Source organism: Tachyglossus aculeatus, chromosome 18 (genome assembly GCF_015852505.1).
Source record: "Tachyglossus aculeatus isolate mTacAcu1 chromosome 18, mTacAcu1.pri, whole genome shotgun sequence".
In the NCBI taxonomy this organism is placed as follows: Eukaryota; Metazoa; Chordata; class Mammalia; order Monotremata; family Tachyglossidae; genus Tachyglossus; species Tachyglossus aculeatus.
This window is the reverse complement of record NC_052083.1, coordinates 20,515,370-20,534,753: the sequence shown is the minus strand read 5'-3', so window position 1 is coordinate 20,534,753 and position 19,384 is coordinate 20,515,370. Positions and strand designations below refer to the sequence as shown.

At 46.4% G+C, this 19,384-nt stretch overlaps 1 pseudogene; it reads left to right on the top strand.

Annotated features, from left to right (window-relative positions):
• Positions 1-3,269: 3,269 nt before the first annotated feature.
• Positions 3,270-16,220, top strand: LOC119940029 (annotated as a pseudogene).
• The last annotated feature ends 3,164 nt before the right edge of the window (positions 16,221-19,384 follow it).

Genomic DNA, 19,384 nt, shown 5'->3' with positions numbered 1-19,384 from the left:
TGTTCCATAAATATGATTGATTGATCATGCCTGATAGTTTCAGTTTTCTGAATAAAATAGGTGACCAGGTTATTAGGAGCAACAGCTGGGGGAGGCAGGGGATCAGGGAATTTGAGGAGGTAGTTAAACACCTGGGAAAATCTTTGACTGCAGTGGGCATGGGTTCCAATAAGGATGGGGAAATAATTTTGCCAAGCGAAGGAGAGAGCAGACTTGAACTACACAAAGATGAACTTGAGATGGGCAAGATTGACCTGGTATCTAGATTTCCACCAGAAACTCCCCTCAGCTCGTGGACAGGAGCGAAGGAAATGGACTGTGAAGGTGATCCAGGGCTGTGGGGTTTTTTTAGATTTTTTAAAATATTTGTTAAGTGCTATGTTCCAGGCACTGAGTTCTGGTGTAGACACAAGCTGATCAGGTTGGACACAATTCATTTCCCACATGGTGTTAATCCTGTTTTACAGATGAGGTAACTGAAACCCAGAGAAGTGAAGTGACTTCCCCAAGGTCACATAGTAGACGAGATTAGAACCCAGATCCTTCTGTCTCCCAGGTCCATGCTCTATTAGAGCATGACCTTGAGCAAGTCACTTAATTTTTCTGTGCCTCAGATCCCTCATCTGTAATATGGGGATTAAGACTGTGAGCCCCATGTGGGACAATCTGATTCCCTTGTCTCTACCCCAGCGCTTAGAACATTGCTTGGCATATAATTAGGCTTAACAAATACCGTCATCATCGTCACTGTTCTAAGCGCTGGGGTGGATACACGCAAATCGAGTTGGTCGTAGTCCCTTGTCCTCCGTAATACAGGTAACTGAGGTACAGAGAAGCGAAGCGACCCACCCAAGGGCACACAGCAGACACAGTAATCTGTAGACAGTCTATAAAGCAGCAGACACAGTAGACTGCAAGCCCTGTGCGGGTAGGGATTGCTCTATTGCTATATTGTACTTCCCAAGCGCTTAGTACAGTGCTCTGCACACAGTAAGCTCTGAATAAATGTGATTCCATGAATGAATGAATGAACAATTGACTCTCTTCTCGCTCTTTCTCCTCTCCTTGGTGCTGGACAGCTCCAGGATTTTGCGTTCTGCACAGGGATGGGCTGGTAGAGTGGGTTATGTGTGACCCTGATCCAAACTAACCTATATCTCCCCACTTTGTGTCTCCACTGCATCTGCCACATCTCCTACTCAAAGCCTTAATAATAACAATAATATAATCATAATCATAATCATAATATTTGGTAAGCGCTTACAATGTGTCAAGCACTGTTCTAAGCACTGGGGGAGAGACACAGCAATCAGGTTGTCCCACGTGGGATTCATAGTCCTGATCCCCATTTTACAGATGAGGTAACTGAAGCACAGAGAAGTTAAGTGATTTCCGCAATGTCACACGGCTGACAAGCGGCGGAGACGGGATTAAAACCTACGACCTCTTATGGCCAAGCCCGTGCTCTTTCCACTAAGCCATGCTGCTTCAATCGGCACACAGTCTTGGCTTCTGGAATAGCTGGGCTGTGGGCGGGAGCTGGGATGTCTCTGGGACTGCAGGATACGACGCTGTTGCTACCATCTCTATCCGCAGGTATCTCCGATGTGTCAATTAGCAGCAGGTCATTGCGGAGAGAGACCTGGGCTCATCTTGTCACAGATCGGTGGGCAGCAGGGAGGGGAATCTGGGAATTTCCTAGATGTCCCAAATACGTGTGACAAGCAGATTAGGGTTCAGTGATTCAGTTATTTCACCTTCCCTTCAAGCCCTCCCCCGACAACACACACACATACTAACCACTCCCTAAAGGACAGGAAAGTTGAGGAAAGCGGCTGATAAATGCTGCCTCAGCCTTGTCCTGTCAGTCTGACGGACCGCTAGCCATCCTTCCAGACAGCGCCAGCAATGGAGACTGGTGAGTAGGTTAAAGCGCTATCTCTCTCTGATAGCGCGGTTTCCCGAAGAAAACCCAGAAGGATCAAGTTTCAGGTCTGGACCAGGAAGGATCTGAGTTTTAATCCAGGCCCCGCTACATGTCTACTGTGTGCTCTTGGCTAAGTCACTTAAGTTCTCTGCTCCTCTGTTCCCCCACCTGCAAAATTGGAATTAATAATAATTAATAGTAATTCTGGTATTTGTTGAGCGCTTATTATGTGTCAGGCACCATTCTAAGCGCTGGGGTGGTTACAAGCAAATCAGATCGGATACAGTCGCTGTCCCACATGAGGCTCACAGTCTTGATCCCCATTTTACAGATGAGGGAACTGAGGCACGGAGAAGTTAAATGACTTGCTCGAGGTCACACAGCAGATAGGTTGCAGAGCCTGAATTAGAACACATGACCTTCTGAACATCTCCGTTTAATTTCCATTAAGCCACCGAAGCCACTGCCTCAGTGGTATCTCTTCCCCAATCGTAACTTCCAGAACTGTAACACAAAGGCATTGGTAGTGACAGGACCACCAGGCACATTATCAATTGTATTTATTGAGGGCTTACTGTGTCCAGCACTTAAGACAGTGCTTGGCACATAGCAAGGGCATAACAAATACCATAATATTACTATTATTGCAGAGAACTGAACTAAGTGCCAGGACATATTTTGAATTGCACTTTCCAAGTGCTTAGTACAGTGCTCTGCACACAGTAAGCGCTCAGTAAATACGAATGAATGAATGAATTCCCTGCCCACAACTAGATAACGGCCTAGAGACAGACAGAATGGTGGAATTTTTGCTCTTTTTTTAATCAGCTGTCAACATCTGGGCAGGTGATCTTCTGCCCGGGCTTTCTTGGTCGTCTTTTGGGGTAACAGCGAAAACAGTAGGGGTTTCCCTTCCAGTCTGTATTCTTGTTTTCCATTACATCGAGCTTCTTCCACGTAATGATTCTAATCCAGTAATTATGATTCCACTGTGTTCTGCACTTAGAAGACACCTCGCCCAGACCCCTACGGGTGGGTCAGCATTTAAGGCCTTCACTTGGAGATTTTCCCTCTGTCTCACCTGCGAAAAAACCGCAGGGCATTATGTTTACTACTGCACACTTGAGCAGGGCACACACGCATACACAAACACGCACACACACATGCACGTACACACGCACGCACACACACACACACACACACACACACACACACACACACACACACAGAGACACCCCTATGAAAGTAAGTACGCGTTCCAATAAAGGTGTTCTCTTTCTGTTTCTCCGTCTCACATATCTCTGCAGGAAGCTCCTCTTGGTTTATCTGAAAATTGTAGAGAATGATTACTAGTGAACTCCCTTTTGGGTTCATGGTTTTGCTGCATATCAGCATCGAGGTCTCAGTGAATGGCTTCCTCCTCCTACTTGATATCCGGGTGGTCTCCACCAGCGACATGCTCAGCTCTTCCGACCTAATCCTCGCCCAGCCTGCTTTGGCCAACACCATTCTCCTCCTCACTCTTAGTATCCCAGAAGCCATGTATGCTTAGGGGCTGAGATATTTCCTTAACATCGCTGGCTGTAAAACCCTCATGTACCTGTACCACGTGGCTCGGGACCTTGCCATCTGCACCACCTGCCTCCTGAACATCTCCCAGGCCATCACCATCAGCCCTGGCACCTCCCGGTGTTCAAGGGTCAAAGCTAAATTACACGAGTCTGTCGTGGCCTTCTTTGTCTTCTCTTTGCTGATCAATCTGCTGGTAGAGTGTAATGTAGCGATCCAGGTGAAAGGCCCTCAGAACAACAGCAGCGCTCACATCATGCTGGATCACAAATACTGCTCACAAATCAGTGACAATGCAGAAACCTCTATGGTTATCACTACTGGGCACACTCTTCGCGATGTGTTTTTCATGGGACTCATGGGCTTGGCCAGTGGCTACATGGTGTTCCTTCTGCACAAGCACCACCGACAGGTCCGCCACCTCCACGGACCCGACCGCTCCCCCAGGGCGATGCGCGAGGTCCGAGTGAACAAGAGAGTGGTCTCCCTGGTTACCCTCTACGTCCTCCTCTACAGACGCCAGATCATCATGCTGAGCATCACAATCAACATGAATGTGAAGTCTCGTCAGCTGGTGAAAGTCTCGTCAGCTGGTGAATGGCCACATGCTATTGTTCTTCACCTTCTCGGGACTCAGCCCATTCCTGATTATTATTCGTGACCGCAGGATGAGACCATTCTGGGAAAAGGGACTTCCGGTTTCCAGTGTGGATTCCTCAGAGGATTCCAGGGATACTGCTTACTTTCCCAAGGGTTCCAAAGGGTTGTGGTGATCAGATGGCCCGATTTGCACACCAATGATCTGGATTTGAGGTTCAGCGCAAGATCAAGGAAAGAAGAGCGTCTGTGGTTGCAAGACAGTCAATCAGAGGTATTTATTTGAGCAATCACTATGTGCAGAACACTGTCCTAAGCGCTTGGGAACGTACTATGCACATTATTCATTTATTTGTAATATTTACTTCTATTTATGGATGCTATTCATGCCTGTTCACTTGATTTGGTGTCTGTCTCCCCCCTTCTAGACTGTGAGCCCCTTGTGGGCAGGGATGGTTTCTGTTACTGAATTGTATTTTCCAAGCGCTTAGTCCAGTGTTCTGCACACAGTAAGTGCTCAATAAAGATGATCGTATGAATGAAAAGCCATGATACCTGCCCTCAAGGAGCTTTCAGCCTAATGGGGGAGACAGACATTCAACTAAATTACAGGTAAATCCTCTGGATTGTAAACTCCTCGTGGGCAAGAAACATGACTCCAAATTCTGTTGTATTATACAGTCCCAATTGTTTAGTTCAGTACTTTGCACACAGTAAGCACCCAATAAATACGATTGCTTGATAAGGGAAGTAACCAGGATAAGGATGTGTAATAATAACGACGGTATTTGCTAAGCACTTATTATGTGCCAAGTACTGTTCTAAATCCTGGGGTGAGGGTAGGCGTGGTGGCATAGTGTTTACCTAAGTGCATCCCCCCTCCACCTAGACTGTAAACCCGTTGTGGGCAGGGATTGTCTTTAATGCTGTATTGTACTTCTCCACGTGCTTAGTACAATGCTCTGCACACAGTAAGTGCTCAATAAATACAATTGGATGAATTAATGAATGAGTGAATGAATGAATGAACTATGGGCCTGGGTGAGGCAATAGTGAGGTAAATTTGGGTGGATAGATGAGAGTTTAATCTGGGCAGGCTTCCAGGAGGAGATATATTTCCTGGAGCAGGTGGTGTGGCCTAGTGGACAGAACAGGGAAAGTGTAGCTGAGGAAAACTTCATCATCACCATCATCAATGATATTTATTGAGCACTTACTGTGTGCAGAGCACTGTACTAAGCACGTGGAAAAGTACAATACAACAGAGTTGGTAGACACCGTCCCTGGCCAGAAAATGAACAGTCTAAAGGGCCTGAACTCTAACTGAGTCCTGAAGTAGTATGTCTCAGTGGATGGAACACTGGCTTGGGAGTCAGTGGTCGTGGGTTCTAATCCTGGCTCTGCCACTTCTGAGCTGTGTGACTCTGGGTAAATCACTTAATTTCTCTGGGCCTCAATTACCTGATCTGTAAAATGGGTATTTTGACTGTGAGCACCACCTGATTACCTTGTATCTACCCTAGCGTTTAAAACGGTAAGCGCTTAACAAACACCACTATCATTTTTATTAATTGTAGCTCTCCCACTAGCCTGGGAGAAGGAGGGCGGGAGGAAGAAAAGGAAGGGGGCAGACGGTTCATTCATTCATTCACTCATTCAATCGTATTGAGCACTTACTATGTGCAGAGCACTGTGCTAATTCTAAGCCAGTGAAGCGCTACTCCCCCTCTAGACTACAATCTCCTTAGGGGCAGGGAACGTGTCTACCACGTCTGTTGATTTTGTTCTCCCAAGAACTTGGTACAGTGCTCTGCATGCAGTAAGCCCTCAATAAACACTCCACTACCTGCAGAAAATGCAGGAGGGGGAGTAAAGCAAAATGCAACCACGAAAAGACTTGAACCCTCAATCTTCTGATCCAGAATCAGACGCCTTTTCCATTAGTCCAGGCGTTCTCCACACAGAGCAGTTCCTCAAAAGCATTCCTTCCTGAATGATAATGATTATTATTATACTTGTTAAGTGCTTAATATGTGCCAAGCACTATTCTAAGCGCTGGGTTAATCAGGGTGTCCCACTTGGGGCTCACAGTCTTCACAGTCACATTCCTATTTTACAGAAGAGGGAACTGAGACCCAGAGACATTAAGTGACTAGCATCACTATTTGGGTTCCGGAGTTTTTCTTTATGATACCGACCTGGCCATTTGTCGAGGAAGTTGATTTTTCCCCGTCTGAAAACACCATGTAACTCCTCCAGTCCCATCGCTGGGAACTAACCAAGATTAAAAATTGATAAATAAATAAATAAAAAGTCCAAAGTCCTTCGATCCAGAATCAAACCAGCGACCCAAGAATGACCGAGAGGCAACCACTACAGTCCTCCGCTCTGCCAGCTGAGCTACCGATGGCTTGAGCGTCGGGGCTTTCGTTGGGATGTCCTGGATGACCCTGTGTCGGGATCGGCTTTCTGGTTTGAGAGGTTCTGACTTATGTCCCAGGAAAACCGCGGCACCGGAGCCTCTCCCGCTGCATTCATTCCATCGGATATATTGAGCACTTCCTTTGGAAAGGCACTGTACTAAGAGCTTGGAACTTACAATTCAGCAACAAAGAGATACAATCCCTGCCCAGAATAGGCACCCCGGCGGCCCCCGTGGGGCACGATTCCGGATGGGCGATTCCCTCCTGCATTCATTCATTCCATCGTATTTACTGAGTGCTTACTGTATGCAGGGCACTGTACTAAGCGCTTTGAAAGTACAATTCAGAAACAAAGAGAGAGCATCCCTGCCCACAACTGGGCTGACAGTCTAGAAGGGGGAAGACAGACATCAAAACAAGGAAGCACGCATCAATAGCATTGGTAGAAATAATTAGAATTATAGATCTATATACATCAAAACAAGTAAGCAGGCCTTAAAGATAAAGAAATAGAATGATAGCTATGTCCATAGATACTCAACTGCTGTGAGGCAGGGAGGGGGGTGAAGAGGAAAGGGAGCGAGTTGGGGGATGGGATGGGGATGCCTGTCCCCTTTTCTTGTTTTGGTGTCTATCTCCCTGCCTTCCAGACTCTGAGCCCGTTGTTGGGTAGGGATTGTCTGTATCTGTTGCTGAATTGTATTTTCCAAGAGCTTAGTACATTACTATGCACATAGTAAGCACTTGATAAATACGATTGAATGAATGAATGAATGAATGGGCAGGGATTGTCTTTATCTGTTACCGATTGTACTTTCCAAGCGCTTAGTGCAGTGCTGTGCACACAATAAGCGCTCAATCAACCCGATGGAAGGAAGGAAGGAAGGAAGGAAGGAAGGAAGGAAGGAAGGAAGGAAGGAAGGAAGAAAGGAAGGAAGGAAGGAAGGAAGGAAGGAAGGAAGGAAGGAAGGAAGGAAGGAAGGAAGGAAGGAAGGAAGGAAGGAAGAGGGGCGGTGGGGGCGGAGGGACGGGAGGCGGAGCTGGTCCTGTCCGGTGGTGGCCCCGGTGGCGCCCCCGTGTGGCTCTCAGCAGCAGCCGCTTCACTGATCGTGGCCGCCCCGTTGGCGCCCCCGTGTGGTTTTCAGCAGCAGCAGCATCCACCACAGCATTGATCCCCGCAGCCGCCGAGCGCGTTATAGGTAGGATGTGCTAGTGGCGCAATAGATAACACGTCTGACTATGGACCAGAAGATTCCAGGTTTGGCTCTTAGCTAGCTTCAAGCCTTTTTTTCTTTCTCCCCTCCCGAAACCATGTCATCATTCATTCGATTGTATTTATTCTGATGATGATGGTTATTATCATTGATTATTATAATGATTATTATTTATTTTTATCATATTGCATCTTATTATAATGATTGATAATAATAATGATAATGCTGATGGTATTTGTCAACCACGTACTATGTGCCAAGTAATCATAATAATGATGATGATGTCAATTGTTAATAGCTTACTATGTGCGACGCACTGTTCTAAACGCTGGGGGGGGTACAAGGTCATTAACTTGTCCCACGTGGGGCTCACAGTCTTAATCCCCATTGTACAGATGAGGCAACTGAAGGACGGAGAAGTTAAGTGACTTGCCCAAGGTCACACAGCAGACATGTGGCCGAGGCAGGATTAGAACCCATGACCTCTGACTCCGAAGTCCGTGCTCTTACCGCTGGGCAGCGCTGCTTCGCTGTTCTAAGCGCAGGGGTAGATGCAGGGTAATCAGGTTGTCCCAAGTGGGGCTCACAGTCCTCACCCCCATTTTACAGATACTGTAACTGAGTCACAGAAAACTTAACATCATTATTATCATTATTAATGATGATAACAATAATAATAACGATGGTATTTATTAAACGATTACTATGCACTATGCGCTGGGGTAGATACAAGGTAATCAGGTTGTTCCATGAGGGGCTCACAGTCTTAATCCCCATTTTACAGATGAGGGAACTGAGGCACAGAGAAGTGAAGAGCCTTGCCCAAGATCACACAGCTGACAAGTGGCGGAGCCAGAATTAGAACCATGTCCTCTGACTCCCAAGCTCAATACTCCACTAAGCCACGTTGCTTCTCCAACACGGTATTTTGCACAAAGTAAGTGCTTAATGAACGTCAGGATTACTGAAAACCAAAGAACATCCTACAAACCATAAGAAAAATCAGTTAAAGCTCAGCCATAAAATATACAACAGCAGGGACCAGGGAGTACAGGAGTCTGGGTTTTAGCCCTAGGTCTTCCACTAGCCTGTTATGTCACTTCAGCCAAACCATTTAACCACTTTGGACCTCAATTTCCTCAAATATTGGTGGTAGTAGTATTAGTAATAATAATCACGCTATCTGTTTAGGACTTACTATTTGCCAAGTACTGTTCTAAGCGCTTGGGGGAGTACAGTACAGAAGAATTAGCAGATGCAATCCCTGTCCATGAAGAGTTTAGTCTAAAAACGAGCTATGTCTCAAGCACTGTAGTAGGCGTGGGATAGGTACAAGGTGATCAAACTGGTGACAGTCGTTGCTCCACATGGTGCTTGGGAGGGCAGATATTTATTTATTCACTCATTCAATCGTATTTATTGAGCGCTATCTGTGTGCAGGGCAGTGTACTAATTTCTTGGGAAGTACAACTCATCAGCAAGTAGAGCCAATCAAGCAAAACCTCACTCTCGGCTTCAAGGCTCTCATCACCGCGCCCCCTCATAACTCACCGCCCTTCTCTCCTTCTACAGCCAAGACCACACCCTCCACTTCTCTGCCACTAACTTCCTCACTGTTCTTCATTCTCGCCTGACCTGCCATCGACCCCCGGCTCACGTCCTTCCCCGACCTGGAATGCCCTCCCTCCACATATCCGCCAAGTTAGATTTCTTTTTCACTTCAAAGCCCTACTGAGAGCTCACCTTCTCCAGGAGGTCTTCCCAGATTGAGCCCTCTTTTTCCTCTTCTGCTCCCTATTCCCTCTGCCCTGCCTCCTTCCCCTCCGCACAGCACCTGTATATATTTGTACAGATTTATTACTCCATTTATTTCACTTTTACATATTCACTATTCTATTTATTTTGGTAAGGATGTGCATATAGCTATAATTCTATTTGTTATGATGATTTTGACACCTGTCTACATGTTTTGTTTTGTTGTCTGTCTCCCCCTTCTACAGTGTGAACCCATTGTTGGGTAAGGACAGTCTCTATATATTGCCGACTTGTACTTCCCAAGAGCTTAGTACAGTGCTCTGCTCACAGTAAGCGCTCAATAAATAAGATTGAATGAATGAATGAATCCCTACCACAATGGGCTCACAGTCTAGGCGGGGAGAGACAGATATCAAAGCAAATAAACAGGCATCAGTAGAAATAAATAGAATTATAGATAGATACACATCATTAATAAAATTGGTAGAATAATAAATATTAAAATATGTAATAAATACATATATACAGAAGTGCTGGGGGTCGGGGAGGAGGGGTAAAGCAGAGGGAGGGAGTCGGGGCTATGGGGAGGGGAGGGAGATCTGAGGAAAAGGGGGGGCTCAGTATGGGAAGGCCTCCTGGAGGAGGTGAGCCTTCATTAGGGCTTTGAAGGGGGAAGTGTGTAATTGTTTGTGGGTTGTGAGGAGAGAGGGCATTCCAGGCTAGACGTAGGACAAGGCCAGGGGCTGACGACAGGACACGTGAAAACGAACGACGTCCAATGAGAAGGTTATCACCATTTTACAGAGGTGGAAATTGAGGCATAGAAGTCAAATGACTTGCCCTATACAATGCGGATGTGATCCCTACTCTCCTTCCCTCTTAGTCTGTGATTCCCTCATTTATTCATTACTTCAGTCGTATTACTGAGCCCTTACTGTGTGCAGAGCACTATACTCTGCGTTTGGGAGAGTTCAATGCAATACCCTCGTGAGTCCACTGTGCCCAACTTTAAGTTCTTGTGTTTGTTCAGGCGTTTAGCACATAGTAAGATTTTATTAAATGCCATAATTACTGTCATCAACAGTACTCACAGTATACAGTGCCCAAGTCACTTAACTTCTTTGTGCCTCAGTTCACTCATCTGTAAAATGGGGCTAAAGCCTGTGAGCCCCAAGTGTGACAACCTGATTACCTTGTACCTACCTCATCTGTTAGAGCAGTGCTTAGCTCATAGGATGTGCTTAACAAATGCCATCATTATCATTTAAAAAATTTACCCTTCCGGAAAACTTCGAAAAATTGAGGGGGAAAAACAATTCCCTCCTTTTGCCGTGATTCGGATCCGAACTGAGGTTGCTGCAGCCACAACACAAGGTACTAACCACTATATGATCATGGCGAACTAGCGGGTAATCTACGTCCAATAGTCATCTATATTTTTCAGATGGATCGCAGAAGCATTCATTTATTCCTTCATTCATTTAATCGTATTTATTGAGCGCTTACTGTGTGCAGCACACTGTACTAAACGCTTGGAAAGTACAAATTGGCAATAGATAGAGACAATCCCTGCCCACAATGGGCTCACAGTCTAGAAGGAGGGAGACAGACGACAAAACAAGTAGACAAGCATGCACACCATCAAAATAGATAAGTAGAATTATAGGTATTTTCTCAAGTGTTTAGTTCAGTGCCCTGCACACAGAAATCACTCAATAAATATAATCGATTGATTTACTGACTGATTCCCAAGTGCATAGTTCCGTTGTCTAGTAGAGAGAGCACGTGCCTGAGAGTCAGAAGGATCTAGGTTCTAATTCCGGTCCCGCCGCATGTCTGCCGTGTGACCTTGGGAAAGTCACTTAACTTCTGTGTGCTTCAATTACCTCATCTGTAAAGTGAGGACTAAGATTGTGGGACAACCCGATCACCTTGTAACCTCCCCAGCGCTTAGAATAGTGCTTTGCACACAGTAAGCGTCTAATAAATGCCATTAATATAATAATGCCATTATTATTAACATGGAATATCTCACAGAAATAAAGAGCACACGCCCCCGGAGAGACTGGAGCCTAGATGGGGAGAGAACAGAGAAGGGAGGGAAAATGGAGAGAAGTAGAATAGGAAGAAAGGCAGAATATATCTCCTTCAGGAGGAAGGAAAACTCAAAGTAAAAATGTCAGAATTGGACGTAATTAATCTGAAGTGAAGGGGAAAGAGCCAGAACAAAGGGTACTCAGAAGAGGAAAGTAAACCCATAAAAAATAGAAAGTACAACAAGTTAGAGGAGGGTTCAACTAGCAAGGCTATGACTTGGAATGAGGTCAGAGTTGCAAAACCGAAGGCTTTTGGAGAGTCACAGTCTAGGTTTGCACTAGGAGTTGGAGGCAAAGTGGGTGAAGTCACGCAATCTTTAACAGAGTCAGTCCTTTAAACAGTGGAAGACGAACCCACGCCTCCGGAGAGGCTGGTGCCTAAACCGAGCGCCTTAAACCGCTTGGCCACGCTACCGCGTCTAGTAAGATAATCTGGTGGTTTTCATTAATATCAGAGGGAGGTGTGATTTCAGCAGATTCTTTGAAATGTGGAAATGCGCCTTTCTCTAGTGTATATACTCTAAAGATAGAGTCTTCTCCTGTGCAGTCTAGACCTTTCCCTCAATGGGATTCTATTATGAGGGCCCCTCAACCATCCCAGTTCCCTCGGAGCCCAGAGTTATTAATAATGATAATAATGATAATAACAATAATAATAATAACAATGATATTTCCTAAACCAAGCACTGGGGTAGATAAAAGGTAGGCAAGTTGTCCCACATAGGGCTCACAATCTTAATCTCCATTTTACAGATGAGGTAACTGAGACACGGAAAAGTTAAGTGGCTTGCCCAAATTCACACAGCAGACAAGTGGCGGAGCTGGGTTTAGAATTCATATCCTCTAAACCTCAAGCCCGGGCTCTTCCCACTAGACCGCACTGCCACCGTACTCGGGCTGGATCACACTCTAGATGTCGTACTCTTCACCTGCTGGATCCCTCTGGCTCCTGGGTCATTCTTAGCTGACTATGTGCTGCGATGCTTTCCCTAAAGGAGATGGGAGAATCTCTCTGAGTGCCCCATTGCCAACTTATGGGAATCTCGGAATAGCTCCAGGGAGCCCTTTGTCAGCAGGGATGCCATACAGAGAAGGGATTAGAAGTGGGATACTAGGAAAAACTTTCTAGGGATCTTTGACTTGATACCAAAGGAGGTGCAACTATGAAGTTCCAGCAGCCTCAGGTTAGGAACACTACTGGTGGGTTCGGCAGACTCGGGTGGAGAGGTGAAAAGTGCCTTTCGGTACTCTCTGTCTCAGTTAGCTCACCTGTCAAATGGGGAGTAAGGTCGTGAGCCACACGTGGGACAACCTGACTACCTTTTATCTACCCATACGCTTCGAACAGTGCTTGGCACTTAGTAAGCGCTTAACAAGCACCATCACTCATTCATTCATTCAATCGTATTTCTTGAGTGCTCACTATGTGCAGAGCACTGTACTAAGCTCTTGGAAAGTACAATTCGAAAACAAATAGAGACAACCCCTACCCAATAACGAACTCATAGTCTAGAAGGGGAGAGAAAGAGAACAAAACAAAACAAGTTTGCATTTTCTATGCTCAGTCTAAGCAGGAGGGAGTACAGGAGACCTGAGGCACAAATAACTTAACTGGACTGCCCATGGTCATGCAGCAGGCACATGGCAGAGCCAAGGTTAGCACCCAGGCCCGGGATCTTTTCCACTAGGCCATGCTGCTTCCCAGCTATTGTTTCCATTGTCATTATCCCAGGCTTTCAGTACAGTGCTGGGGCCTGATTGGAAGCTCAGGAAATATGATTGATGGATAAATTGAGAGTACGTTCCATTCCCAAATAGCCCTATGCAGCAATCACCTCTGGGCCCAGCCACCATTTGAAGAAGGAGGATCCCCATTGCTCCATCTTGCTTACTCTTCTCTTGGTCTGCCCTCGTTTACTGTTCTCCTTCTCCCTTCTGGGTCGCCTTGATTTATTCCCTTTATATATCTCCCCTCCCAGCCCCAGAGCACGTATGTACACATATATAATTTTATTTATTTTAATTGATGCCGATCTCCCTCTCTAAACTTGTAAGTTCGTTGTGGGTAGGGAATGTGTCTGCTATATTGTTATATTGGTCTCTCCCAAGCGCTTAATACAATGCTCTGCACAAAACACTCGATAAAACGATTGACAGACTGATGCAGTGGGTCACATGGACAGGGAATTAATGGCTTAGAATCGCTGCATCTTGCCCCACCCCCCGTGGATTCTAATCCCGACTCCCCCATTTGTCTGCTGTGTGACCTTGTGCAAGTCACTTAACATCTCTTTGCCTCGGTTACCTCATCTGTAAAAATGGGGATTAAAAACGTGATCCCCATCTGGGACAACCTGATTAACTTTTACTATCTCAGCTCTTAGAACAGTGCTTGGCACAAGGTAACAGCTTAACAAATGCCGTAATTATTATTAAAGGAAAAGACGGCTTCATCCGGAAAGACCTCTGGGAAAGACAAATACTGCCCTCTGAATGGAGCCCCAACCCGGGTATTAAATGTTCCCAACCAGAGCCCCCAAAGCACCTGCCATTAGTGTCTCCCGACTAAGCCCCAGGGAGACTTTCACTGTTCCCACAATTGGTCGTCTTGTGCCTATCAGGACCGAAAAAGAATAAAACCCTCACTCTTGCTCCAGCATTAGGTAGAACAGCCCATCTGCAGCTCAAACGTTCCAGACGGACTCCCCTGCTATGAGTAGAGAAAAGTTCTGATGCCTTCTTTCTCACCGACTTTGGCCACGTGTAGATTTGATGGGGTCACATGTTCAGTGGTGATGGGAGGGCAAAAACGAGCACCGTTTGGAGAGATCTGTGAAAATTCAGAGGCGGGGGGGAACAGGTGGGAAATTCCACATAGGCATGACATTATCTCAGCGTTGCTTCCCTGCCAAAATGCAAGATGGGAATTTAGGATGACCCCCAGAATAAGGGCAAAGTGCTAGGGAAGCTAGAATTTCTCAGGATCATTTTGGTTCGTTCCCTTTCTATTGTGGATTTCAGAGCCTCAATCCATGGACGACTGCAGCCACCTTCCCTCCAGTCCCGGGTTTTCAGAGTCTGTGATTCTATCATGGAGCCCCCGGTCAGAACTGGTCAATCAGTCAATAAATCAGTCAGTCGGTAGTGTTTATTTAGAGCTTACTGTGCACAGAGCACTTCATGAAGCGCTTGGGAGAGTACAACAGAGTTGGTAGACCCGTTCCCTGATCACAATAACCTTCCAGTATAGAGGAAGTGAGAGACATAAATATAAATCCTTAAGCGAATTATGGATACAAGTGGTGTAGTATTGAAGGTGGGGTGAGTAGGAAATACTTAAAAGGTAAACATCCAAGTGTATAAGCGGTGGAGAAGGGAGAGGGAGTAGAGAAGCAGCATAGCCTATTAGCAAGAACATGGGTTTGGGAATCAGAGATCGTGGGTTCTAATCCTGGCTCCGCCACTTGCCTGCTGTGTGACCTTGTGCAAGCCACTTAATATCTCCGTGCCTCAGCTCATCTGTAAAAATCGGGATTACGAAAGTGATCCCCACCTGGGACAACCTGATTACCTTGTATCTACCTCAGCGCTTAGTTCAGTGCTTAGCAAAAAGGAAGCTCTTAAATACCATAATTATCATTAAAGGAAAAGACGTCTTCATTCGGAAAGACCTCTGGGAGAGACAAATACAACCACACACATGCCTGCACACACACACACACACACACACACACACACACACACACACAAGCACACACACACACCAGAACCCAATCCCCAATCCGTTCTTTGTCATCCTTATTGTTCCAAGCAGGGTCCCTTTGATCCAGAGAGGCTCCCTGATGGCTGTTTCGTATTTGAGTACCTCACCTGTACCATATATCCAGATCCTCTAATCTTCAAAAGCAGTGTTGTCTAGTGGAAGGACCTGGGTTCTCATCCATGCTCTGCCACGTACCTGTTAGGTGACCTTTGATTAGTCACTTAATTTCTCCATGCTTCAGATCCCCCATCTGCAAAATGGGGATTCAATTATTGGTTTCTCTCTTACTTAGATTGTGAACCTAGAGTGAGACCTGATTACCTTGTTCATTATTCACCGAGGGCAGACATCCCGGACTTGTCTCCTGAGGGCCTTCTCCTTTTTCTGGCAGCATCTCCAGGGAATGACTGGGCCATGAGCACCTTAACATTCACTGGGTCTTATGCTCATGATCCCAAACATTCTTCCTCCCTCAGGATTCCTGTTAATCTCAGTTTTTCAGGCGTTGACAGTTGATGGGTTGGGGGCATGTATTCAGGTGAAACCTTGACTTTCATGGGCTTGGGCAAAGATCAATTCCTCCCCCCCCCCCCACCTATCACATTTTCGCAAGTCATTCACAGGCCCATGCTCCAGGAAGCAATCTGTGCCCATTCCCAACAACCAGGTATGTGTGCTGTTCTAATTCTCATTTTGACCATGCTATTGGTAACTATGTTTACTTTTGTTGCCCCATAAGAATGGAAGCTCCTTGTGGGCAGGGAATAGTTGCGGTGTTCTTCCCAATGCTATTAGAGTAGGACCCGCCCAAATAGGTGCTCATTAAAGGTAATCTCTACTACTACCTTCATGCAGGTTTTCCGGGATGAAGCCTAAGGGTCACAGCTGGGACAACGCGCTTCCATTGGTTGCATCTGCCATCAACACATGAAGTCATCTCTAGGATTGGGTTGTGACCCTATCATGCTCGACGTCTCCTACAGCCGGAGCTGTTCTTGCCCAGCTCGTCTAGTGGGGGAGGAGTCACAGCCCTCTCTCCCCATCCAGTTAGCTGGATTGACAGTCCTCTGGTGTTATCCAACAGGAGTCACAGATAGGTCATGAGGAATCACACGGAAGTGATGGAGTTGATCCTCCTAGGGCTCACGGACGAACCGGACCTGCAAGCGGTGATTCTCTTCTACATATCTGTCACCTACATTCTGAGCATCACCGGCAAACTGACCATCGTCTCCTTCACCCTGCTGGACTCCCGCCTCCACACCCCCATGTACTTCTTCCTGCGCTGCTTCTCCTTCCTGGAGATCTGTGTCACCTCCGCCTGCATTCCCAGATTCCTGGCTTCCATTGTCACGGAGGAAAGGACGATTTCCTACAACTGCTGTGCAACTCAGCTATTTTCCGTCAACCTCTTGGGAGTGACCGAGTTCTTCCTCCTGGCCCCCATATCCTATGACCACTATGTCGCGATCTACAGGCCGCTGCACTACACGACCGCCATGAGCCAGAGTATCTGCACCCGACTGCTCCTCTGCTCCTGGTTAACCGGGTTCTTGGTCATCTTTCCTCCTCTTATCCTTGGGCTCCGATTGGACTTCTGTGGCCCAGTAGACATTGACCATTTCTTCTGTGACATCACCCCTCTGTTCCTGCTCTCCTGCTTGGACACCGGGTTCCTGGAGCTGATAGTTTTCATCTTGGCAGTAGGGACACTCCTGTTCACCTTGGCGTTAATGGCCATATCCTACATGGCCATCGTCCACACCATCCTGAGACTGCCCTCTGCTCAGCAGAGAAAAAAGGCCTTTTCCACCTGCTCCTCCCACATGGTCGTGGTCTGTAACACATACGGGAGCTACATCTTTATGTGTATCAAACCATCTGCCAGCGACAATGTGGACTTAAACAAGGGTGTGGCCATTCTGTACACTTCCGTGGTCCTTATAATGAACCACTTCATCTACGCCCTACGGAACCAGCAGGTCAAGCAGGCCATCAGTAGAGTAGAATTTACCAGCAAGGGGTGAGGATTCTTCAGCGACGAAATCCCACAGGTAAACCTTCAGGTGACACAAAGGGTAGACCACAGGGACTCGGTACCAGCGCATTAGTCTAATGCTTCACCTACTGTCTACCAAACAGGACCTGATGGTTCTCCATCCATCTGTGCGCCCCCGCACCCGGCCTCCTGGAAATTCCTCCCCTGGCCATGTCTCCCTGCTACCTCAGCCCTTTTTCCTCATTCACTCAGGGGGGAATCAAGCCTTTTTACTCGACGTGTGAGACGTTTCGAGGTTTGTTTAGCCGTTCTGAGCCAAAGTCAATAGAAATCTCCAGTTTTAATGTATTGTTTTGCAAATCTCCGTCTGTATCCGAGCTATGTGAGGCCTCTTAGCAAGATACCCTTTAACCTTGACTGGCTCCTTTTGCTCTTGCACCCGCTTCCCCGCAGCACTTATGTATATATCTGTAATTGTATTTATTTATAATGATGTCCGTTTACTTGTACTGATGTAGGTCTCCTCCCCTCTAGACTGTGAGCTCGTTGTGCGATGGGATTGTCTATCCTCATTGATGTATTAAACTTCTCCCAAGCGCTTAGTACAGTACGCTGCACACAGTAAACCCTCAATAAATAAGATTGAATGAATGAATGAATGAGGAGCTACCTCATTGGTCACTGCAGGGAGGGGAAGCCAAAGGCTCTTCACTTTTTACTCCCATCCTCTCATTCATTCATTCATTCAATCGTATTTATTGAGCACTTACTATGCACAGAGCATTGTACTAAACTCTTGGTAAATACAGGTGGGAAACATATAGAAACGGTCCCTACCCAACAACGGGCTCACAGTCTAGAAGGGCGAAACAAACGAAACAAAGCATGTAGACAGGTGTCAAAACCGTCAGAATAAATAGAATTATAGCTCTATGCACATCATTAATAAAATCAATAGAGTATTGAACATGTACAAGTAAAATATAGTAATAAATCTGTACAGATATTTACAAGTGCTGTGGGGAGGGGAAGGAGGTAGGGCAGGATGGTGGGGGGCGTTGTGGAGGGGAGGAAGAGTGGAAAAAGGAGGCTCAGACCGGGAAGGCCTCCTGAAGGAGGTGAGCTCTCAATAAGGCTTTGAAGGGAAGAAGAGAGCTAGTTTCGCAGATGTGTGGAAGGAGGGCATTCCAGGCCAGTAAACGGATGTGGGCCAGTGGTCGATGGTGGGACAGGCGAGAACGAGGCACAATGGGAAGGTTAGTGGTTGAGGGTCGGAGGATGTGGGTAGTGCTGTAGAAGGAGAGAAGGGAGGTGAGGTAGGACGGGGCGAGGTCATGGAGAGCCTTGAAGCTGAGAGTGGAGTTTTTGCTTGATTCGTAGGTTGAAAGGCAACCACTGGAGATTTTTGAGGAGGGGAGTGACATGTCCAGATGTTTCTGTACAAATATAATCCAGGAAGCAGAGTGAAGTATAGATTGAAAGCGGGGAGAAACAGGAGGATGGGAGATCAGAGAGGAGGCTGATGCTTCCCCTCTCTCACTCCCACGCTCTTTCTATTCTCTCCCATTCCCACCCTCCCACTTCCCAGACCACTCCCACCCTCTCACTCCCCCCTCACATGTATCCTCGGCATATATGTATTGTCTTGGTTATACAGTATTGCACTGATTTCATCTGATTTGGGCAGACATTCCCATCTGTTTAATTTGTTCCATTCCCTAGCTAATCCTTGTTTTTAGTCTGGATCCCACTCTTTGGAAATCATCTCCATCTTTCTCCTCCATTTGATAGAAAACTACTGGAAAGTAGTAGTAATAGTGCCTGACTCACTAGGCAGCCAGTAGATTTCATTTGATTGATGGATGGATAGCTTAATATTGAGTACGCCCTCAATATGTGCTCTCAGCACTCTGTAAGTGATCAACAAATGCCATTTCATTGATTGATGGATTGCTTTGTACTCCAAAAGGCTCTAAAGGGATGACGTGAGATCAACTGATGAATTGATTTGAATTCCGTAGGTGCTAAGTAAATACTAGAG